Source organism: Schistocerca gregaria, chromosome 9, assembly GCF_023897955.1.
Source record: "Schistocerca gregaria isolate iqSchGreg1 chromosome 9, iqSchGreg1.2, whole genome shotgun sequence".
In the NCBI taxonomy this organism is placed as follows: Eukaryota; Metazoa; Arthropoda; class Insecta; order Orthoptera; family Acrididae; genus Schistocerca; species Schistocerca gregaria.
The window spans coordinates 168,501,757-168,511,626 of NC_064928.1; the positions used below are offsets into that span (position 1 = coordinate 168,501,757).

General features: G+C 38.1%; 1 long non-coding RNA gene across 2 annotated transcripts in view; it reads left to right on the forward strand.

Moving 5' to 3' along the window:
* The window catches only part of LOC126291801 (uncharacterized), a 30,153-nt gene extending 20,764 nt beyond the window's left edge, over nt 1–9,389 (forward strand). For both annotated transcript variants that reach the window (XR_007551876.1, XR_007551875.1), the window contains one exon: nt 5,087–9,389. This is a non-coding gene — a long non-coding RNA (uncharacterized LOC126291801). The remainder of the gene's footprint in view (nt 1–5,086) is intronic.
* Nucleotides 9,390–9,870: the final 481 nt, after the last annotated feature.

A 9,870-nucleotide genomic window follows, 5' to 3' on the forward strand; every position in this document is an offset into this window, starting at 1 on the left:
TTTCAGGTATCTTGTTGGTACAAGGCTTCATTCATCTCACATTACCTTTATTTCTAATGTCATATTCTCTGAAATTGTGTGTGTGTGTTTTTTTTTTTTTTGTTTTTTTTTCCCTAAATCTCTTCAAGCAGGCGGATACCTGATCAGCTCTCTACTACGATGATGGTCCACTATCTTGTTTGACACATCTTCTCACATTATATATCACCGGCTGTTGTAAACATGTACCAAAAACACTCAACATTTATATTGTTAAATACACAGATCTTACAATTATAATCACTATATTGACTCTGTAACTCCTGATAATACTACGTAATGAAAACTCGGTAAAAGTAGTTATTTGCCAATACAAAATTTCATTCTCAATTTGTATAATTTGACATGCTGAATTTAAATCTGTCGAATCATATACTTAACAGGTAAATTCGAAGTTCTGTCAAATTCTTTTTTTTTTAAACAATAAAACTCTATATCCATTAGCATATTTATGTTTTGTTATAATACGCTCTGACTATATCAATATTTGAGCACTAAATCAACATTTACCCAGAAATTTCAATTTACCTGTCCTGTGAATAACATAAGTGGATTCATCCCCACTGCATAACATAATACCTTCATCTTTTTGTGCTGCAGAGAAACATACATTTTCCCTTAGTGTCCAAGAACTTTCGTTTAATGCTACACACTTTTGAAAAGAATCCTTGGGCATACTTGTAACAGGTCTTGCTTCACACCTAATGATCATATGTAAACAATACAACAAACATTTTTCACTGTGTGAATTTGGTTTACCTTTTTACACGATAATGGATTGTTGTTCAGCTTTACATAATGTTTTAGCATCTATTGACAATATCTCTTTCTCTGGGGCAATAGGTAAATAACTGTTTCCTTGCATTAACTTCTACAGGAAGTGGCCAAATTTTGTGTCAAACATGCTGCTGTCTGCAAGAGGAATGTTTCATATGTAACTTAAGATATTTCTTGCAATGAAGGCATCAAGAGAAATACTTTTAGCTACTGATAACCATTGTCTACTGTAAGTGCAGTTGGGATTCGCTTATGTTTAATATCTTCTATGAATTATAGAAATTTCACTGCTTGTTCAAAAGATTGTGGTTTCAAAATACTTTTCTGTGCATTTACCAGTGCTTTAATTAGCCAATCATATTCCCATTTAAGCTCACTACAGATTGGTGTTGGCTATGGTTATTCAAAAAGTAGTTCTGTAGCTTCCTGTCAGTGCAATGCTTGTTCTGTATGGTGTGCTGACTGGGGCCTTTCATCCCCTGTGTAATAACCTGTTCATTTCTCTCCATGAAACTTAAAACTGAGCTAAAACTTCTTAAAATGCCTTTTACTGTTGTAACTTGCTATCTGGTTACCCTTAATTTTGGTCTCTCTCCAACACTCCAATTTTTGCCTTTAAATAATATTTATCATACTTATCTGGGTTCAAAATATATTTCTGATATCACCAACTAAATTCAGTACTGTTTCGTTAATCTTAATGATGAACTAATTGTACAATTATCCTTTGAGATGTATTTTTTCAATGTGCCATTGTAGTGCCTGTTTCGCAATTTCGCACTTGTATTAAGTAGTGTTCTCCAGCAGAATTCTACAGCTCTGAGCACAGACAGCTTAATTTTTGATATTCCTCTGCATGCACTTCGGTGTTTCCAAATTTATTCTTCAGGCACTAAAATGAAATAGCTTACTCTCCATGTTAGTGTAAAGCTATATTTTCCTCGTGTTATATAATCCTGGGGATGACTGGAATTTTATAAGTTGTAGATCTGGATGAAGTGCCACTGTGGACCAAAGTAAATCTCAAATGGTAGTACAGTAATTCCCACTACCAGACATGATGTAACCATCCTGTAACTAAAAGAACTTTTAGGCAATTTACATGCACTGTCACATACATGTCCATCTTAAATGTATGACCACATTTGGCCCTTTACTTTGTTTTATAATATATGGACTTTGTCAATGAGTCTTAATTTCTTTGATCTTTCTCTGTGTACATGTTCATCAAATAAAAAATTTTATTTCGTTGTCAGAACTCTTTTGAATGGTGGATTCTATCATAATATTGTTTGTTCTTTGCTTTAGTCTAAGTATAAAGTTTGTGCGCACTAGCATAGTTCTCATTCATTCTTTTAACTGAAACACACACAGTGGTCAGAGAATTATTTCTGCGGGTTCACTAATAAACCTCCTGGTAAATTACTCATACTCACTCACTCACTGTACAAATTTTTGTGAGTGAGCAAATTATTTTCCACATTAAATGTCTTTTGGTCTTCATTGACTAGTCAAGCACATACAAACTGTGCAGTTCATGTTCATGTAAATTTTGCCTAACAGTTATATTAATGTTGACAGCAAAAAATGAACAATTACATCATTGCGTTCATCAGACTTTGACTAAACTGCTGTGGTTGTCAACATAATTAATTGTAGCTTAATATTTATAAGTTTCATCATTTGTTACACTCACAGGTATGTTTATATTATGTTGGAGTAGCTTACTATTCTGGTGGCATAATTGCCCAATCAGAGACCAAACTTGGCCAAATATTGTGAATAGTTGGTGTATTTGAAAATGTTTGTTCAGTGGTAGGAGTGCCATAAACAACATACTGGATATCCTGGCTGATGAGAAGAGTATGGGGAGAAAGTGCATTTAAAGGCCACTCTTGTACGGTTTTCTTGAATAACTCGAATACAGTGGCCTCCACCAAAAACATATGCCAGTACAAAATTTAACAGCAGTAAATTTCCTAAAAAAAGTCTTGCTCATTTTTTCGTGAGACTATTGGCACGTAGTGAGGGAGAGAATGGGAAAATCTTGTGTGTGGTCCATGAAGGTCAGATATAACATTTCAGGTTGCATAAAATGAGTGGTAGAGGCAGCTGAAACAGTTTGCATGTAAATGACTATCAGACAGCCAACAAGCAAAATTCGTTCTTTTTGTGCAGGGCACTAGCATTGTAATAAATCCCAAACATACATGAATCAGAAGAAATGGTCAATAATGTTCTTCAGAGTAGTATTAAGGACTGTCTGTTACTGGTCTCACTCTAAATTTCAAAAAACCAGAACATATTCAGCTCTGCACATCTAGAGGTATACACCAATAAGTGAAGTACTTGGTGAGGTAATAAACTAAGGTGGAAATGTCAAGTTTTAGGTGTCCATATTGGTGAGAATTTAACTTGCCCTTTGAACCAGTGCAAATCTTGAGGGACAGATCAGTAAGTTGATATTCCATGCATATTTACATTGTTATACAATATGGAAGTAATGCTCTGGGGCAACTGATCAGTAGGAAAGAAAGTGTTCTGCTCAAACAGGCAATAAGAATAATGGGTTGCTTATCTGTGATCATACTTTTCAAGAAGTTAGCTGTTTTGAATACTGCTTCACCAGTAATTTATTTCCATGTGAAGTATCTAGTAAATTTTTAAAAAAAAGTATGTTGCAATTAGAAGGAAACATGTTAGATGATTTATAGATAATTCTAGGAATGTATCAACCAAACAAACAAATGATGTGTATCGCATTTAAATACAGTGCTTTAGCAAATAATCAGCTCTAAAGCGAAAGTTTTAAGTACTTAATCTTTTTCGCTAAATTGTTCACACCAACACTTGCATACTGATGAAGCTACTTATATCGTCTTTGCAACTTAGTCTCAAACCATCACTTTCAATTATGAGTGATGCCAAAACATTGTTTCCTTGGAGCATTTATGCTCCAAACTTTTTTGTTTAACTTCAGTTTTTACAAAAATTTTCCACTATTTGTGATCATAACTAACATGTATGTTCTTAATGACCTTAGTATTAGGAAAAGTGTTGGATGTCTTGTATGTGTCCTAATGATGGTGAAACAATGTACCAATAAAGTCAGCTTACCCTGTTCGGGCCATGCAGGAGGATAATGCCATTGCACATCATGGCTCGGCATTTCAAATTGATGGCTCTGCTAAGGTTCTGTAAAGTGGCATTCATAATGCTGGGCATTGATAGTGGTTTCTCATTCCAGGAACTATACAAGCAGTAGGCCCTTGTAGTCAAAAGGACATTATGATCTTACCAGAGCTGGTGTGCATGGCCTTGGATTTCTTTGGAGGTGGTGAAGTTGCATGTTTCAACTGCTTGCTCTATTTGCTTTCTGCTTCAAACTGGTGACACCATGTTCAGTCACCTGTGTCAATACATAGCAAAAAGCCGTATTCCTCCTCATAACGTTGCAGATGCGAAGTTTGGCAGTCGGTTGGTGGGATCCCACAGCAGATTTTTCGAAAGTTCAAGTATTGATGCTTCATGGTATGGGCAGTGCCCACTCTTTAACACCCAGTAACTTGATGGATCTCGTCCAGTGATTCTGTGATTGTCCAAGACTAAAGCATTCACTTCCACAACCATTTTTGGTTCGATAACACAATGAGCCTGTCCAGGACAAGCATCGTCTTCCAGTTACTTGCGCTCCTCAAGGAATCGTTTGTGCCATTCCTCAACACTTTGATGGTCTCACTGTAGACACCCTTCATCCATAAATACATATCAGGGCCTCCAACTCCTTCCGCCAGCAAAAATCGAATCACTCCTCATTGTTCTTGCTCACTCACCTTCATGTTCGGTAGTGGACGATAAATTCCGTGACCACCTTCTCTCTCGTGTGAAACCGCAATGGCACTATGCAGCATCAAATGGTGTGCATGTGTCACTCTATACAAATAGATGACACCCCCATACCCACAGTTATGTGGTGCAAACTTCTTGTAAGGAAAAGGTAGACATGCTGACCAGGTTTCATTTGAATGATGAACCTCATATGTTGCTGGCTGCTAAACTGAAATTCTTGTTTGTAAGGTAATTGGTAAACCTTGTGCAATGGTAGACAGTGCATTGGCAGGCAGGGAGTCTACATTCAGAAATGGCAACATCATATATTGTATACTGTTGTTCTAATTAATGTGAAAAATATTTTATCACAAAGGTGCTGGTACCACTGACGTTTAGTCCTCTGAAACTATTACCGTCTTTATCATATTGCTTGTTGCAGGTCTGCTGCCATGGAATACAACAATGGAGCATTCTCCACAGGGGAGGAAAACCGGTATGAAGAGAACATGCTGGCTTTGTCCTTTCTTCGCTGTCTGAGACGTTGGCTACTCTTCCAGTTGTCGGCCAACAGTGGGATGCGGGAAAGTTCAACAACATGGTGCTGGTGTGCTGACCCGGGGGAGCCCCAGAGGCACACGCCCTGCTTGCCCCGGTCAAGCACAAGACCTCCTGGAAATACGTGATACTAAACAATGATGTGTGGCTGTCCTGCTGTGACTTGTCTCTCCTGCAGATAAATTAGCAAATTACTGTATATAGACATGTTATATTTATCTTGCTGACAGACTCGTGTCACAGTGACAGTGTTCTGCACCAGGATGTGGACAGTGTCCCAGGGTCGGAGCAAATGGCAGGCACTAGTAGATGAATATGTCAGGAAGGAGGTGACCAGGTGCAGAGGAATGTTCACCAAGCTGCACCTGGTCACCTCCTTCCTGAAGTATTCTGACCGCCAGACTAAAGTACTACAGCGTGAGAGACATCTGGGGGGGGCTATGAGGAGCCCTGAAACTCGGCATGGGTGAGGCCTCCAGAAAGTGAAACAGTGGCTCTCCCTGTTAAGAAGATCCACCGAGCACAGGCTCACGACACACACATCGTGATGGCTATGGAGCGGTTCAAAGTGCTGCGACATGAGATTCTGCATTCCTGGGAACTATCTTGCCCATGGTGTGTACCCTTTACAGTATGGCGGTAAGAGAATATTTTTTAATTATGCAGTTAAACTTTTGTTCCATGGAATTACAGAAAAATTATTGGTTAACCGCAGTCGGCCATCATTGGCAATCCTCGGAACATATTTTAAGTTCCGCTAAAATCTGCACTCTGAACCGCTCCACAGCCACCATGATGTGTGTTTCGTGAGCCAGTACTTGGTGGATCTTCTTAGCAGAGAGGCTATCAGCCATCGGTGGCCATCATCAGAACAACTGCAGTCAGCATTGGATACAGCAGTGTATGTTCAGCCCTGTAAAATACTCTCATTTGATGATTTAGTGTTGTAGTTCTGTGTATTTTGAGATGCATGGTTTATTGTAAATGTATTCTGTAGGTCTAAAGGCTGTTCCCATTTTGGAGCAATGTATTTCATAAACAGTATTTTCTAGGCTAGTCTCTTAAATGGTGTACCTACATATAAACTCTATTTTTTCCAAAGCTTTTGGAACCAGTTGTGCAGTTCTCCAATTCAAATGATATGGATTACTACTTCTTCTGCTTATTCTTAAAGAATAGCTACCTGTTTCTGTTAGGCATGAATTGGGGTGGGGTGAGAGGTTGGGTGAAAGGTAAACAGTTTGGTGTGTGGGGAGACTGGGTTACCTTAGATTGAGGCAGAGATGATTACAGGAGCGGAAGAAACAAATTTTCTGGTGGACAAAAACTGCATGCTAGCTGGAATTAAAACCTGTCACCTTTGCCTTCTGTGGGCAAATGCTTTTGCTGACTCAGTTACTCTCATTCAGGTTTCATTCATCATCAGCCCTGCCAGCTTTACTTCACAGTACCTTTCTGCTACTTTCCAAACCTCACTGGAGTTCTCTTGCATGCCTAGCTGTAGTAGTGCTGGAAGAAAGGGTGTTGTGGAGAAATTATTAGCCCCAACCTAATGAAGTGTTTCTGGAATGAATTTTTGCTTGACAGTGAAGGGTGTGCTGTTGAAAGACTTGGTTTAATCCCAATAGTATTAATTCCACAAGATACAAGCATAAGGGAGAATTTCTATGAAGTTGGGAAAGTAGAAGGAAAGTAGAAGAGAGGAAAAGTGTAGCCTTAAGGGTGTGTTGTGAGTTGTCTGGGTAACTCAGCTGATAGCATTTCTCCACAAAAGGCAAAGGTTTCAGGTTAGACACAGTCCAGCTCGCATCTTTCATTTGCCAAGAAGTTTAAACACAGTGCACACTCTGCCATACTACATAAAATTTCATTCACCTAACTAGTATTCTAATGTGTGAATGCTGCTAGTAATGCAATGAGCATGTGAGCACTTGGACTGCCCTGCAGCAATGTGCTTTGTGTGTGCTCTCCCCATAACAAATCTTGAGGCAGCAATAAAAGTTATCAGAATCGGGTTATCCCTGTCAGAATTAGTCAGGCCATCCCACCAAAAATAAATGTCTTTAGTGGAGGTGAAACTTGTGCTATTTACAACTAGACAGTATATCAACTGCACATTAATCTCTCTAAATTGTACAAAAAATGCTGCTGCATTGCTATTACTGAAAAAAAAATTAATGACTAACCTGCCTGTAATAGATGCCTGCTTCTACAGTGTAATGCACAAAAGCATGCCAGCTTATTAGACACACAGGAGCCACACCTGGATCAGATCCATGCTGCAGGCCGACTGGGCTGGTAAACTAGCTAGCCTGCTCGTTTCGGCAAGTGCTGGGCAGCTCCTTGAATTCCACCTTGGAGTCTCTCTCTCTCTCTCTCTCTCTCTCTCTCTCTCTCTCTCTCTCTCTCTCTCTCTCACACACTCACACACACACACACACACACACACACACACACACACACACACACACACACACACACACACACTGGCACAGAGTTTACAGGATGCAATGACTGCCTTAGATTTGCTTCATGACTGGTGTCAGGAAGAGCTTTGAGTTTAGAGTTCAAATAATAAAATAAAATTTGCCAGATATATGAAAGCACACACTCTAGCTGAAAGCTCAATTTCCTTTTACTGATGAAAGAACTAATCAACATGTAAAGCTGATAATTCAAACTTTTGGGGGTGTCAAAAAAAAACTTTCACTAAACGAACTTAAAATAGCCTGAAGAAGGTGGAAGATGCTATAATGTCGACATGGACCTTCTTAACAGATTAAATTTATAATCTAATTTTCATTATTTGGTCAATTACCACCTTTTGGTCCAAGTAAATACCTTGTCTAAATCATTTTAGAATTGTTTTTATCTTCTGGTGACTTATAGGTGGTGAATCACAGCATCATCTGCAAATAAAGATGCCTGCTCTGATTGTTACCTAAATTGTTCATATAGATCAGGAACAGCAAAGAGCCTAAAAAGTTACAGTAGTGCAGATATTGTTACTTACTGTAAGTTACTATGAACTGTGACCTTCCTGACAGGAAGTTGCCAGTCAAGTCACAAAACTTAGATGATAACGTAGAGGCATAAAATTTGAATGATGGCTGTAATTCCAAACCTTTCTGTAAATAGAGAATCAATTTGAGTTCCCCTCTTCATAGCCTCCATCACTTTGAATGAAAAAGAACTAGTTGCATTTCACATTTTCAGAGTCTGTGCTGTGTGTGAATAGATAATTTTCCTGGAGGTAATTCATAATGCTCAGACACAGTATATGTTCCATAACCTACTGCAATTAAATGTGATGTCTGTAATGTAGGAGATCAATCTTATTCCCTTGCTTCAATATTGATGTGACCTCTGCAGCTTTCCAGTCTTAAGGTACAGATCTCCTGTTCAGTGAGTTGTTGTGTATGTTGGCTAACTGTGGAACTATTATACTAGCATATTCTAAAAGGGACCTAATTGCTATACAACCCGGACTGGAAGAATTACCTTTATTAATTGATTTAAGTTGCTTCAATACATTGAGGACATCTACTTTGAAGTTATTCATGTTGGCAGCTGTTACTGAGTCATTGTCCAATATTTACTTACGTCAATGTTAGATGCTGTAAGGTCTCTAATATTAAAGTAAATCAACCTGAGATGCATGTAAATACTTCTTTATCCTTCTGTATATGTCTTTGTCAAAGTTGTATGACTTTGTGTATGTATTAAAGTGTAACATATGTAACATGTTTGTGGTTAGGGAATGTAGTGTTTTATGTGACAGAAAACATGAAGTCCTTCCATAACAGAATGGTTTAAGTGGGAGTGTAAAAGGTGAATTTGTGAGTGTTAATGTGCCAAGAGTTTCTGTGGTTAGGCTTCAAAGAGTAAACATACAGTGCTCGGTGAGATAAGGATCTGTGGAAAAGTGGATTAAGTAAGACTACAAAGTGAACTATAATCTGCCACAGTACAATGACATTTGACTTGCTCTGAAATTTGCATTTCTGATTCCAAGAACTAGTCAGAGCACATTACATTAAGAGCCATGATTTCATTGTACAGCAGTGTCATAGCCACAGATTATTGCCTTTATATCTGCCTTCAGGCAAAGTAATGTTTTAAGTTTGTATATGCTTGCATGAACCATGTTTTGCTGAAATTTTCACATTATAAATGCTTAATTTCAACACTGTGTCACAAACCTTGATTTATCCTAAGTCACTCACCATGATAGGATCCTTTTCCTGTTGAAAGAATATTCTGAGCTCTGAAGAAAGTGCTGAACTGAACTGCAGTAATTGGGAGAACTATTTTCATGGAGTGATAGTTTTTGGAGTTGTAAGTAGTCCCTTGTGTAAGGTGCTCCATATGACACCTGAAAGTTCAAAGCATAGTAAAGAAATATTTAATTGAAGTTTCTGTATGAAGTGATCAACTTTCAAAATGATTAAAATCATTTCACAGTATATAACATTTGCTAGAAAAACAGTAATTACAGAAACAGTTTAAGCCATTACAGATTAAATGCCTGCATAGTGTACTTGCATAAAAGGCTTGTACTGTTATTGGTTTCTTTGCCTCTATGTACATTCATTATTCAGTGTTTCTTGCAAATATTTACCAGGAAGTAAGTTGATCATACAAGTTACAGGGACTGGACATCATATA